This window comes from Narcine bancroftii, chromosome 5, assembly GCF_036971445.1.
Source record: "Narcine bancroftii isolate sNarBan1 chromosome 5, sNarBan1.hap1, whole genome shotgun sequence".
Taxonomy (NCBI): domain Eukaryota; kingdom Metazoa; phylum Chordata; class Chondrichthyes; order Torpediniformes; family Narcinidae; genus Narcine; species Narcine bancroftii.
The window spans coordinates 89127493-89143523 of record NC_091473.1 but is presented as its reverse complement, the minus strand read 5'-3'; the positions used below and the strand labels follow the sequence as shown (position 1 = coordinate 89143523).

At 41.9% G+C, this 16031-nt stretch overlaps 1 protein-coding gene across 6 annotated transcripts in view; it reads right to left on the bottom strand.

Moving 5' to 3' along the window:
- The window catches only part of pde4dip (phosphodiesterase 4D interacting protein), a 564002-nt gene that overhangs the window by 209882 nt on the left and 338089 nt on the right, over positions 1–16031 (bottom strand). The gene's annotated exons all lie outside the window — the stretch shown is intronic.

The window sequence follows — 16031 nt, the reverse complement described above, 5'->3', positions numbered from 1 at the left end:
CATCCATTTTGATTAAGTCAGCAAGAAATGAAATATTGTATGGGTTAGGGTAGTTAACAGAATTTGACTTGAATTGAAGCCATGACAAGAGAGCCCATCCAAGGGTTTGTTGGAATAGTTCAGAGCTACAAAAAGACATACTGTACATACATACATACATACATACATACAGCACAGCAATAGGGTATTCCGGCCATGAGCTCATGCTCCCCAAATTCATCTATAACCCCATGTAGGTTTTGATGGGTAGGAGGAAACTAATCCCCTGACCAGAAATGCTGCCTGACTTACAAAGAACATAGAACAGTACAACACAGTACAGCCCACAAAGCTATATAAATGTATTCCAGTATCAATCTAACCCTTCCCAATCTCACAGCCCATAACCTTCTATTATTCTTGCATCTAAATGGGGATCTGTGGGGTAAATGTTTCACATACAGAATAGCTGGAATCTGGAATGATCTGCCAGAGAAGGTGGTGGAGGCAGGAACAGTAACAACATTTAAGCAGCATCACGGTAGGTAGTTGAATGAGCAGGGAAAAGAGGGATGTAGTATCAATAAATATTTCCAGCATTTTCTATTTTAATTTTATATTTCTAGCATCTGGAATATTTTGCTTTGGTTGAAACTATATCTTGAGTCTTTTTCTGTACAATTTTCTTTCCTTATTTTAGGAAAATATATTTACCTTCTTGCAGTTCACTTTATAGATTGCTAAGACAAGGACGTTACCTTAAAAGAAAATAATGCAAAGATTGAGTCTGCACTCCCTGAAGCTCAGAAGAATGGAAGTGATCTCATGATAAGTTGGAGGTTATGAGCAAGTTTCAGGTAATGAAGGAGAAAGAACACACTTAGAAAAAGGGAATGATTGATTTAAGTAGGATTTTTTTTTCTTTCTATGGAGGCTTTGAATCTTTAGAATTCACTATTCATGAGGGTTGTGGATAGGTAAATTTCTGCACTAAAGGGAGGCAAAAATTCTTGATAATGGCAATGTAATGGTGCCACCTCTTTGTGTGTCTTTCTTGGTCAAACAAAGAAAAAAAATGTCTATTTTTGTGTACATAGCAATGAATGGAATCTTGAATAAATTTTTGTTTGGAATCAGGCAACAATGTGGAATTGAGGCCAAACTCCAGAACAGCCAAGATCTACGGAATGAAAAAGTAGACTCTGAAGGCCTATTTTGCCCACGCTTATATTCTCGGTCTCTTCTGACATTAAGGAGCATTAGTCACAGATCTTAAAAGAGTGAGAATAATTGAATGTATACCCTTCAGTTCTTAGCATTATTGACTGGGATTTCAGCCTGCCTGGTGGCATCCTTCCACCCTGAATCTTTTAAGTTTGATTTGAACATTACAATTCATGCTGAAAAAGGATAATGCAAAATGAAGATGACAATCTAAAATGTTCTGATGACAAGATGAATATGATCCAGTGTAGCTAATATCTACATATTCATCTGATTTTGTAACTTGGACCATAGTTTAAAATTACAGTACACTTTTCTGTAAAATGTCCATTCATTTTAGAGAACTGTACTGCTCACTAGTTCCACAAGAGGGTGCAGAAATCAAATGCTGTATATCCAAATACAGTGCCTAAAATATATAATTATTTTATCAATTCAATCATTTTGGAGATGAAACACTTACAGAAAATTAATGTTAACACCTGACCCCCGAAATAACTTAAAAAAAAAAGTGACAATTTATATTAAGTGGTTTAATTTAATTACAATTAGACATGCCTGATGACGGGTGAGTCTTCTTGCAAGTGATATGTGTTACCTTCGCCAAGTAGATCTGCACTGTTTAGGTCTGGAGACTCTTAAGCATGGTGCACTATTTCTATATCATTCAATTGACTGTGCTTTTTCAAAATATGCTAAAAATACATTATGTTTTAAAGTTTGAACATAAAACTCAAAGCAAGAGAAATTTAACTAATGCTTGATCCACTACAGTTTTGCAATTAATCAATTCAAGACAAGGGTTATTTATGCCTGTTACATTTTCAACTATCAATACTTCATGAAATTTTCTGTGACAACTAATGAGAATAATATTGTGGCATCCTCTGCAGGAAGCCAATATGAACAAGTTAAATAATAAAATGTTTCTTCCACAAAACTGGTTTAAGATTTGCTATCTGGAGTTATGCTGAGCCTGAACAAGAAAGTGCAGATAAAAGTAAAAACACTTTGTTAGGAAAACTCAGCTGGTCAAACAGTGTACTTCATATAGTAAAGATAAAGATACATAACCAACGTTTTTGGCTCAGGCTTTTCATCAAGGTATGAAGAAATATGGACAGACACCTGAACAAAATAGTGGGGCAGGGGGAGGAGGATGGCTCTGTAATGAAGAGGGAAAGGGGTAGGGAGCTATAGGAAAGAAGACAAGTTAAAGAGAAGGGAGGGAGAATGGAGAGGTGAGCCGTAACTGGAGAAGACAACATTAATGCCATCTGGTTGAAGAGTGCCCAGACAGAAAATCAGGTGTTGTTCCTCCAATTTATGGGTGGTCTTGGTGGTATAGTATGAGGCCATGGACAGATATGTGAGTGTGGTAGTGGGGTGTTGAATTGAAGTGGTTGGCCACTGGGAGATCCCTGTCACTGATGCAGACAGAGTGAAGCAATCTCCCAGTCTTGGCCCAGTCTCTCCAATGTAGAGAAGGCCACAAAGGGAGCACTGGATGCAGTAGTTAATTTCCTCAGATACTTCTCTACATTGGAGAGACTGGGCCCAGATTGGGAGATCGCTTTGCTGAGCACCTTCACTCTGTCCGCATTAGTAATAGGGATCTCCTAGTGGCCAACCACTTCAATTCCACACTCCACCCCAATTGTCACATGTATGTCCATGGCTTCATGTACTATCCCACCAGGACCATCTGAAAATTGAAGGAACAACACTTGATATTCTGTCTGGACACTCTCCAATCAGAAGGCATTGACAATGACTTCTCCAGTTTCTGCTAGCCTACTTTCTGTTATCCCTCCCTTCTCTTTCCCTTTGTCTTCTTTCCTCCAGCTCTCCTCTCCCTTTCCTTTCCATTCACAGAGACATCCCTCCTCCTCCTGATTGCTGGTGTGTCCTCCCTCCCTGATACACCTATTGCCTCTAGCCTTTGAGACCATGTTCCTCCTCTGCTGCTCCCCCTATCATTTTGTTTGGGCGCCTGCCCCTATTTTTTATATCTTGATAAAGGGCTTGAGCCCAAAACATAGGTTATGTATTTTTACTATATAAAATACACTTTTTGATCAATGGAGTTTCTCCAGCATCGTGTTTTTACTTCAACCATGATGTTTGCACTTTTATGTTTACTAGTGCAGATAAAAGTTTTCTCATTAATATAAAACTGTCGAGAAAAATAAATAAAAAAAACCAAAGAAATAACATCCAATAATTAAAATCTGAAGGAAAGAGAATGCTAAACTTAACAGAACAAAATGTGCAGTACCAGAGTGATTTCTTCATAGTATTTGAGTTATATCATTGTGAATCATTCATTGCCATTTGAATGAAAAAAACAGTTCTGGCCTTGTGAGGTGGATAACAAGTGATTAAATACAGTAATACCTTCACGCTGAAAGATTCATAATTTTTCTGACTTTAAAATACAAACCATAATTTCTACTGCAGTGAATCTTAAAGGATTTATTTGTAGGAACTAGGTAACAAGTGGAATTTCTTTACATCAGATCCACCAGATGGTGCCAGACATTCTCGAAACATTCTTACATTCAGAATTTCTGTATGTAAATGATAGATTGATCACTCATTATTATTTATCTGAGCATGATTCTGCAACCCACAAGAATTCTGAGCATGAAGTGCCCCCTCCATAATATTTGGGACAAAGCCACATTTTTTACTTTATTGGCCCCTGTGCTCCATAGTTTTAAATTTGTAATCCAATAATTCACATGTGATTAAAGTGCACATTCCAAATTTTATTAAAGGGTATTTGGGTACATTTTGGTTTAACCATGTAGAAATTACAGCACTTTTTATACATAGTCCCCCCATTTCAGGGCACCATAATATTCAGGACATAACAATGGTATGTATATTAAAGTTGTCATGTTTAGTACTTTGATGCATATCCCTTATATGTAATGACTGCTTCAAGTCTGGATTCAGAGACATCACCAGGTGCTGAGTATCTTCTCGGGTGATGCTCTACCAAGCCTCTACTGCTGCCATCTTCAGCTCCTGCTTCTCCCCTTAAATTTTCTCTTCAGCATATGGAAGGCATGCTCAATTGGATTTAAGTCAGGTGACTGACTTGGCCATTTAAGAATTTTTCAGTTTTTAACTTTGAAAAACTCCTTTCTTGCTTTAGCAGTATGTTTGAGATCATTGTCTTGCTGTAGGATGAAGCACTGTCCAATGAGTTTGGAGTCATTTGGTTGAATTTGAGCAGTTAAGACATTTCTATACACCTCAGAATCTATTGTGCTAATGCCATGAGCAGATTTAACATTAGTGAAGATAATTGTCCCAATCCCTGTGGCAGCCATACATGCCCAGGCCATAACACCCTCACCACCATGTTTCACAGATGAGGTGGTATGCTTTCGATCTTGGGCAGTTCCGTTAAGCCTCCACACTTTGATCTAAGCATCACTCTGATAGAGGTTGATTTTTGTATCATCTGTCCACAAGACCTTTATCCAGAATTATGCAGGCTCTTTTAAATACTTTTTGGCAAACTGTAATCTGGCCATCCTATTTCTGTGGCAAACTAATGGTTCGCATCCTGCAGTATAGCCTCTCTATTTTTGTTCATGAAGTCTACTGTACATAGTAGTCATTGACACATCTACACTTGCCTCCTAAAGAGTGTTTTTGATTTGCCTGATAGGTATTTGGGGATTTTTTTTCATTACGATGAGAATTATTCTGTCATCAGCAATGGAGATCTTCCTTGGCCAACCAGTCCCTTTGCAATTACTGAGCTCACCAGTACACTCTTCCTTCTTAGTGATGTTCCAAACAGTTAATTTAGGTAATCCTAAGGATTGGGCGATGTCTCTTACTAATTTTGTTCAGCCTCATAATGGCTTCTTTGTCTTTCATTGGCACAACTCTGGACCTCATGTTGAAAAATGGCAATTACAGACTCCAAAGGTGATCAAAAGCTTAGAATCAAGCCTAGGTCTCTTATACCTGCATCAAACATACCTGAGTAATCACAAACACCTGTGAAGCCAAATGTCCCAAACATTATGGTGCCCTGAAATGGGGGAACCATGAATAATAAGTGTTTTAATTTCTATATTGTCAAGCCAAAATGTACACAAATACCTTTTAATAAAATCTGGAATATGCACTTTAATCACATATGAATTGTTTGCTTACAATTTTAAAACTGTGCAGCACGGGGACAAGTAAAGGAAAAAAAAAATGTCTGTCCCAAACATTATGAAGGGCATTGTGCATACAGCATATTAATGTTAGAGAGTGCTAGAAATGAAACTTAAAATTCTTTTGTATATTGCTTCCACATGCTGCCAAACTGAGCTTTCTCAATATGGAGTCTGGTAATTGAAACTGGTCTCTGCACAACTTTGCTGCACCAGGTAATTAAAACTCATCCAAAAATACAACTTGGCCATTTCTACTTTGCCTCAAAGTGAAGTTCCAAATGCAATTCTGTAATCTGTGCCCGGAGAGAAGAAAACAATCTAATACGGGTTGTGTTTCATCGTGCATGTGTACAATTCTAGAGTGTCAAGCCTAGCATTGGGGAAAGAGGAAATACCTGAAAAGAAGAATTCAGATACCCAGTCACACTCTTATAATGTTTAAAATAGAGTTGTCAATGGAAGGAGCTGTGCTCAGCTGGACAATAGAAACCTTAGCTAAATGAACAGGAACTTATTAAAACTATCAGCAGGTAGGTATCTGCAGTTTATATGTGTAATCAGACAGCTGCAGATTCCCAGAGCAAACATCAGTAGTTCTTGCAGCAAGTCTAACCAATGCAGTCAAATCTGAACAAATGCAGCACTTGCGGAGTTCCAATATGTAACCAAATGTAAGTTATACATTGCGCATCATAAATTCTAATTGGAGGTGAAAGAAATTGAGGAGATAGCCATCTTGAAAGAATACATCCAAATGAAATAAAGTCCAGATGGATCTGATTAAATTCATGATCTCACCAGCTAACCTATTAATGGAATTCTTAAAGGACATAGGTTGAACAAACTTCCTGTTGGAATGGAGCCATCTATAGTACAAACAGAAAATTCTTCAACCTACCATGCCTCCACTCCTGAACCAAACTCTGACATTAGTCAAACTGTTGTATGCAGATAGCTTTATATGGATAAATTTGGAAACCAAGTCCCAAGTAATCAACAACTAGTTTATTAATTCAATTGAGATAATTAACCATACACTTAACAACAAAGCAAATACCTTTTCCATCTCTGCTCCACAACATCTCTCTCCAATAATACTACTGCTCAATAGCCTATGAACTTTGAGCAGGGTTAGAGGTGTCGATTCACAAAGAGCCAAAGGCTGCACTGGAGCACTGAAGCCAGAGATGAATTCCTTCACTGAGGGGTAGCTCTAAAGACATGTGAATCATGGATCAGTGCAAGGACAACAATCTCTGCCTCTTATAAGCTTCTGAGATATGGGCTACCAACTATGGACACTGTCACACAAAATTTTCCCGATGCACTCAGAGGATAAATGTCAGCATTGCTTCCTTGAGTAAGATTCCAGTATCAGAGCCAAACGAGGCTCCATTTACACTTTGTGCCTGTCTTAAGGTTACGGAGAGAAGGCGGGGACGGGGTACTGAACTTTAAGATCAGCCATGATCTCGTTGAATGGCGGAGCAGGCTCGAAGGGTCGAATGACCTACTCCTGCTCCTATCTTCTATGTTTCTATGTCTATGTTTCTCCACTCCCTTCCCTCCCCATCACTTCTCAGATTTTTTTCTCTTGTGCTCTCCCATCCATATCCACCTATGAACTCTTACCTTTGGGCCTGTGTTCCTCCCCCTGGCCCTTCCCCCACCATTTTATTCAGGTGCCTGTCTGCTTTTTGTTCACACCTTGATGAAAGGCTCAGGGCTGAAACATTGGTTATGTATGGTTATCTTTGTTATATAAAGAGCGCTACATGACTTGCTGAGTTTCTCCTCCATTTTTGTGTAAACTACAATCAAAGCATCAGCAGATTTTCTTGTTTAACAGCCATGTGATTTACATCTGAAAGCAGACTCTCAAAACCGGCATTCTATTCAAGGCCTTTCGCGGCAAAAGATTACCAGAAAACAAAAAGCTCCCTCCATTCATGAACATACAAAATACAGAAGTATTCAGGGTAGCGTTGAGAAGATAAAGTAGAAAAATAACATGGTGAAACATTAAAAGATAAATTAAAACCTTTCATTGGCATATACTAAATAAAAAGACTAGAAAGGGAAAAGTGGATCCCTATGGTCAGACATTGGAGAATTTATCATGGGCAATAATAATATGGCAAAGCAATTAAACAATTACTTTGTGCCTGTCTTCATAGAAGACACAAAAAAATCTGCTGGAGGTTCAAAAGAACTAAGGGGTCTTGTGAAAATAAGGAATTGAAGAAAATCAGTATTAATTAAAAAAGATTGGATAAAACAACTTGGTGACACTAAAAATTATAAATCCAAAGGACTCAATGCTTTACATCACAGAAAGAAATGGCTCCAGAGATTTTGGAATTGTTCTTGTGGAACAGAGGAAGAATGGTGGGGAAAGTGCTGGAGTCTTTTATGAAGTATAGAGTGCCAGAACACCTTGAAAAGAATAATTGGATTGAACATGGATTTATGAAGGGGGAGTCATGTTTGACAAATCTACTGGGACCCATAGGCTCTGCCATAGGTGAAACAGAAGGATTCACTCAATAGGCTATCATCAGTAAGTCAATCTCAAAACATCAACTTAGTGAGGGGAATAAAATGTAACACATGGCAGAGTACGAAGTGTTTTACTTGGTTGCAGTTCTTCATTGTTTAGACAATATACATGACCCTTATCCCAATGGTAGTGCACAGAAACAGGTTCTTCAGCCCATCACATGCATGTTGACTAGTTTGCTCATTGACACTTATTGCATTTGCCTGCACTAGGTCCTTATTGTTTTATGGCTTGCCTATGTAAGTGTTTGTCTAAGTGTCTCTTCAATATGATTGTATCTAACTCCACTACCTCCTCCTCCTTAACCAATCTATGTTTGGAAACTTTCCTCTCAAATCCACTTTAAAAATCCTTCCTCTCACCTTAAACCTATGCCCTTTTATTTTTAAAACTCCCATCATGGGAAAAAATATTCTGATTATCTATCCTATCTCTGCCTCTCATCATCTTATATTAGTTCATCCTCCTTCATTCTAGGGAAAACAACACTCATCTATCCAATCTCTCCTCTAACTAAAGTGCTCCAGTCAAGGCCACATCCTGATGAATCTCCAGAGCTACCACATGCTTCCAATAGTGTGGCAACCAGAATTGTACATTATCTTCAGCACAGTCTAAGTAGTGCATTTGTAAAGGTGCAACATAACATCTCAACTTTTATATTCTATATCCAACCTATGAATGTATGCCATACTACTTCTTCATGACCAATGTACTGTGAACCCTTGAAAGTGCCTATGGATTTGAACCTCAACATTCCTTTGATCATCACTCTACCATTTACTATTTATGTCCTAGCCCTATTTGGACTTCTCAAAATGTATTCACTCACAGTTGTCAGAATAAAATTCCATCTGCCAATACTTCCATACTACTTTCCAGCTGATCAATATCCTGCTATAGCTTTTCTCACTATCCACACCACCACCAGTTTTGTGCCACCCACAAACCTACTAATTAGACCTTCGACACCCCCAGCACGATCCTTGTGGGATAGTCAGAAAAGCATTTTTCCACTACCACCTTGTGACTCCTATAAATAAGCCAAATTTGGATCCAATTTGTTTCAGATCCCATTTGCAATATTTCGGAGCAGCTAGCATACAGGAATTTGTTTACTGTTCTGTCTTCATCAATCTTCTCAGTTACCTCCTCAAATTGGTGAGGCAGGATATTCCCAGCACGAAGCCACACCAATTATTTCTGATCAACCTGTGGCTTTCAAAATGTTCATAATTTTGGGGAAACCCTTTGAATTTTATCCTATAATTTCCTTACCACTGACATAAGACTCACTGGCCAATGGCTACCTGCCATGCTCCTGCTGCCCTTTGTAAATAAAACCACCCTCCAATCTTCTGCCATCTTACTTGTGATAAACAAGGATGCTCAAATCTCAAACTATCTACTTCCTTGCTTCCAATAACAATCTACTATTGCTACTGTAACCTGGTATAAATCCAACCCTGAGATTTATCAACCCTGATGCACCCTATGACATCTCCCACCTCCTCCTTCTTAATACTGCCCTGCTCCAGTTTATCCTTGAACTCACTATCTTCTGACCTTTTCAATTATCATAATTATCAGAAGCAAGATTGACAACATCATACACTTAATGTTATGGTTTTAATTTCACTTGCAATAACTTTAAATTAATTAGTACAATTAGTTGGTACAAATCTCATTGAAGTAGCCCTCACCCCCAACAGAGAATTGTTAGAATGTATCATTTGATACTGCCAAAATGTTTGGCCTGGAAGTCAGCCTGAAGAAAACTGAGGTCCTCCATCAGCCAGCTCCCCACCATGACTACCAGCCCCCCCACATCTCCATCGGGCACACAAAACTCAAAACGGTCAACCAGTTTACCTATCTCGGCTGCACCATTTCATCAGATGCAAGGATCGACAATGAGATAGACAACAGACTCGCCAAGGCAAATAGCGCCTTTGGAAGACTACACAAAAGAGTCTGGAAAAACAACCAACTGAAAAACCTCACAAAGATAAGCGTATACAGAGCCGTTGTCATACCCACACTCCTGTTCGGCTCCGAATCATGGGTCCTCTACCGGCACCACCTACGGCTCCTAGAACGCTTCCACCAGCGTTGTCTCCGCTCCATCCTCAACATCCATTGGAGCGCTCACACCCCTAACGTCGAGGTACTCGAGATGGCAGAGGTCGACAGCATCGAGTCCACGCTGCTGAAGATCCAGCTGCGCTGGATGGGTCACGTCTCCAGAATGGAGGACCATCGCCTTCCCAAGATCGTATTATATGGCGAGCTCTCCACTGGCCACCGTGACAGAGGTGCACCAAAGAAAAGGTACAAGGACTGCCTAAAGAAATCTCTTGGTGCCTGCCACATTGACCACCGCCAGTGGGCTGATAACGCCTCAAACCGTGCATCTTGGCGCCTCACAGTTTGGCGGGCAGCAGCCTCCTTTGAAGAAGACCGCAGAGCCCACCTCACTGACAAAAGGCAAAGGAGGAAAAACCCAACACCCAACCCCAACCAACCAATTTTCCCTTGCAACCGCTGCAATCGTGTCTGCCTGTCCCGCATCGGACTGGTCAGCCACAAACGAGCCTGCAGCTGACGTGGACTTTTTACCCCCTCCATAAATCTTCGTCCGCGAAGCCAAGCCAAAGAATTGTTAGAATGTATCATTTGATTAATCAACAAAGAAACCCTGTAGATTGAATACTTAATGCTTCTCAAATATAATAATTTTATATTCTCCCACTTCAAACAGAGTATCTCGTAAACAAAAAGTCCAGATTGGCTCTCGGCTCAAGGCTGTAATATGAAGGCTGGAAGGAATTATGGCTTCTTGCAGGCTATTCAAAAAGAGATGCCTGAGATTTGAAAATGGACACAGTTGGACATTCCCTGGAATTTCCCTTGTCCTGAGCTAACTATGCAACTATAAAGACCCAACCCAGGATAGAGAAATGCACAACAGCACAGAGGATTGAACAGAAGACAATCTGATGATTGAGTACAAGGATGACCTGGAGCCCAAATATACTTACTTGGACAATAAAGTGCTATTGAATTATTTATAGGGCACTCAAGAAACTTCACAATTACCGAGACAGTTATTCTGTCGCTCAGAAATATTGTTATTTCAGTACTCAATTAAACTGATTAGGAAACTTTATAATAATCACTACAAAGCCATTCATTACATAGTGCTCAAAAATTGGACTTGCTACAAGCCACACTTACATATCTCTGATTTCCATATAAAATATAGATCAAGTTATATCATTCCCTGTTGAATGCTCCCTTTAAGCATTGTGTATGAAATTAGGTTACATTTTTTCTGGAGAGGGCTTTGTTTGGTATACCTTTGGACATTGGGATTTTTCAATGCATCTCCAGACTGGGTCTATATATATACTACATTATATCCCATTCGAAAGCACAATCAGGACTGTGACGAATTACTCTTTATTTGCCTGGATGAGTTCAGCTCCAACAAGACAATGACCAGAACTAAGTAGCCACCCTCATTAGTTTACTGTCCACCACTCTCAACATTCCCTCTTCCTATAGCGCACAATGACTGTAGTATGCCCCACATTCAAAATTCATTGCAATTATTTGTCCAGGCCATTCTAACAACCACTCCCACATTAATGACCATTATCACCATATGGAATAAGAGTAGATTTTAAATTTATTGTGAGAGACATACAACCCTAAGATTTTTTTTCCTGCAGGCAAGGCAGAATTACCACTTATTGGTAGTGCAAAAAAAACTGTACATAATGTACATAATAAATAAATCAATAAATGTAAAAACTAACTGTGCAATACAGAGAGGGTAAAAACAACAATAAAGTGCAAAAGTAAGAGTCCTTAAACAAGTCCCTGCTTGAGTTTATTGTCGAGGAGTCTGATGGCTGGAGAGGTAGCAGCTGTTCCTGAACCTGGTGGTGTGAGTTTTGTGGCACCTATACCTCTTTCCTGATGGTAACAGTGTGAATAGTGTGTGTGCTGGGTCGTGTGGATCCTTGATGATTGCTGCTGCTCTCTGACAGCAGTGTTTCTCCATAGACGTTCTTGATGGTGGGGAGGGTTTTGCCTGTGATTTCATGGGCTGTGTCTGCTACCTTTTGCAGGGCTTTACGCTTGAGGGTATTGTTGTCCCAATACCAGATCATCATGTAGCCGGTTAGAACTCTTTCCACCACACATCTGTAGAAATTTGCCAGGGTTTCTGATGTCATACCAAACCTCCACAAACTCCTGAGGAAGTAGAAGCGCTGGCGTGCTTTCTTCACAATGCCATTATTGTGTGGCTCCAGGAAAGATCCTCCAAGATAGTGACTCCCAGGAACTTAAATTTGCTCACCCTCTGATCCCCCAATGATCACTGGATCATGTACATCTGGTTTTCCCTTCCTGAAGTCAACAATCAGCTCCTTGATTTTGGTGATATTGAGTCCGAGGATATTGTCGGTGCAGCATTTGGGCAAGTTTTCAATCTCCCTCCATTTTTTATACAATCCACTGCCATGGTATCATCAGCAAATTTTAGATGGTGTTGTCATACCGAAGTAGAGCAGGGGGCTAAGAACGCAGCTCTGTGGTGCTCCAGAACTGGTGGAGATTGTGAAGGAGATGTTCTTACCAATCCTCACTGATTGTGCTCTGTAGGTGAGGAAATTAAAGATCTAATTACCCAGTGGGATGTTGAGTAGGAGGTGTATTGGAAAATTGCATTCGGCATGTTCCCATTAAAGCTACCTACTAGCTAAAAAAAATGCCGCTGTTGTCAAAGCTGGTGCGACTACAGCGCTGCCACTGCTATGGAGTCAGGAGAGTGGGGAGCCAAGACACAGCATTGTTCTTCAGGGTCCTACCGCCCAGACCTATTGCCAACAGCTCTATACAGAATTTTAATGGCCTCTGAAAGAAACCAATGGTGTTTCTTTTTTAAATGCTGCAACCATAGGGTCTGTCCCCAAGATGGCAGTGCCTATTCTGGGCAGCAGAGCACGAGGGGCAGTGGACTGGTGCAGGGCACTAGAAGTGGGGTGAACACCCATTATGGAGAAGGATACGACCCTACAGGGAGGGTGACCATGTCTGCGGACCAGCGTGGGATTCAACGGTTGAAGGATCCACACCATTCTGCAGATTGCTGGTGACTCGCTAGTGAATGACCCAGAAGGGTTACGTGCTGCTGGAGACTGGCTCATGGAAACCAGGTGTCAGATTCAGAATTGAAGAGGGTGCTGAGGACAAGAATGGTTTCTGAGGGGCCTCGGGTGCTGAGGCTTCCTAACTATGTGTGATAGTACAGGTCTATCACCAATGTACATAGTGTATATAGTTACTGTATCTAGACTGTGCTTACAGTGATTGGCTGAGAGCTAAGCCACTCCTATTGTCTGGGCCTTAAAGGGTTGTGTCCCTAGCCAGGTCGGATCATTCCGGACTGGTCGGCCACCTGTGAAGAGCTCTGGTCTTTTGCTAATAAAATTGTAGAGCTCGTCGAAAGAACCAAAGACTTGTTGATCCAAACCAAGGCTTTACACTGTTGACTGATCAACGCGCGGTCTCCTTCATGTTCAGCAACACCCAGCGTGGTAAGATAAAAAACGACAAAATCGCCAGATGGAGAATCGAACTCTCCACCTTTAACTATGACATCCTGTACCGGCCTGGTAAGCTCAACGACCCACCTGACGCACTCTCCAGGGGGACGTGCGCCAGCATACAGATGGACAGACTACGGAAACTCCATGAGGCGCTCTGTCATCCGGGGGTCACTAGGTTTGCTCACTTTGTCAAGGCGCGCAACTTACCCTACACAGTCGAGGAGATCCGCTCTATGACCCGAGCCTGTTCGGTGTGCGCTGAATGCAAGCCCCACTTCTTCCGTCCGGATAACTCCCACGTTATCAAAGCCACCCGCCCCTTCGAGCGTCTTAGTGTAGACTTTAAGGGGCCCCTACCGTCGACCAACCGTAATACCTACATCCTTACGGCCATCGACGAGTACTCCCGCTTCCCATTCGCTGTAGCCTGCCCAGACACCACTGCCACCTCAGTGATACAGGCCCTTAACAGTATTTTCACCATCTTCGGGTACCCCAATTCCATCCACAGTGATAGGGGGTCCTCATTCATGAGTGCAGAGCTGCAACAGTACCTTCTGGAGTGTGGTATTGCTTCAAGCAGGACCACGAGCTACAACCCACGCGGTAATGGCCAGGTCGAGAGGGAGAATGCCACCATATGGAGAGCGGTTACACTGGCTCTCCGGTCTAAAGGTCTCCCCACCTCTCACTGGCAGGAGGTTCTCACTAGTGCTTTACACTCCATCCGCTCCCTCCTATGTACTGCAACAAATGCCACCCCCCACGAAAGGATGTTCCTTTTCCCGAGGAAATCCGAATCGGGAACCACTGTACCGGCATGGCTCACCGTCCCTGGCCCCGTCCTTTTGCGACGCCACGTCCGGCACTCAAAGAACGACCCCTTGGTCGACCGAGTGACTCTACTCCACGCGAACCCACATTACGCATACGTGGAGTTCCCAGACGGGCGGGAGGACACTGTTTCGGTGCGGGACCTAGCTCAGGACGCGGTAGACCCAGCAAACCCCCCAACTCATTCTCCAGGCCCCGTGCTGCAACAGAAGGACCAACAGCATCCCAATGACCCGGGCCACCCTGCCAACAAAACGACTGGGGAATTGAGCGACGGAGCAGTCGCTCCCGACGAGCCCGCTGGCAACACCACTCCAGTGACCCCAATCCCGGCACCACGGCGGTCACGCCGGATGGTCAGACCCCCTGACCGCTACAGTCCTTGACCTACCCCTTCCTTTCATTCTCTCCCTCGTTTTTGTTTTTTTTTTCCCAGGGTCAATTCTCCAAGAAGGGGTGAATGTGATAGTACAGGTCTATCACCAATGTACATAGTGTATATAGTTACTGTATCTAGACTGTGCTTACAGCGATTGGCTGAGAGCTAAGCCACTCCTATTGTCTGGGCCTTAAAGGGTTGTGTCCCTAGCCAGGTCGGATCATTCCGGACTGGTCGGCCACCTGTGAAGAGCTCCGGTCTTTTGCTAATAAAAGCCTTGGTTTGGATCAACAAGTCTTTGGTTCTTTCGACGAGCTCTACACTATGTCAGAGGTTTGGATCGGGAACTTGAGTTGTCGATGGTTTGAATTGGAGACTATGTGGTTCCAGAGGGTGTTGGAGAACTGGAGGTGAATCCACGGACACTCAAGACATTTTCAGACAGTTGTTTCATTCCGGGACATTTTCATCATTTTTATGGCAGGCCTTCTGTCTGAAAAACGCCAACCCAGAATTAGGGTAATTTCTGTGCTGGTAGTTTTCCACCAGCGAACCTTTTCACAGCCCCGGAATGCTGTGCTGTCTGAAAGCTGCTTACCTCATTCCAGGACCAGCTCGGGTACGGAAAGATGATGTTGCAATGACGGAAATGTGAACTACTGAGTCAACAGTCAGGATTCGGATTCACATGAAATTTGCTTGCACTCCTAATGATGGTAAAACACATTCACAACTAGTAGCGTTATTGCTTCAAGCTGTACTGCCATTATTTTAGTAGATGGATATGATAGATGCTTATGTTTTACACTACAGTGGATGCCGACGCTGTTGCATCACATGACCTGCCTCCTTTGGTCCAGGAATGCTGGCCTTCTGTGTGAAATGACACACTGTCCTGGCATTTTACCAACTTTGCTCAGTTCTGTGTGAACAACCAGGTCAAGCTTGAAGCCGGGATACTGCTGAGTCCTCCTTACGGCAAATCACAGAATTTCTGATTTAAAATGTTTTTAGTATCTCTGAAGGGATTCTCTTTTGTTTCTGTTTATCCTATTAGGGGAGCCGGAAAATGCTCGTGGTGACTCTTTATTTGCGTTAAGTTGAGGTATATCATGTACATTACATTTTTATTATATTATTATGTGACAATTAAAGGAACTTTGAACTACCTTATTTGGAAACATACTGTGGACCCTTCATAATTCTCAGGTCAAAATACTAGAGCTCTCCCCTTACAGCAAAGT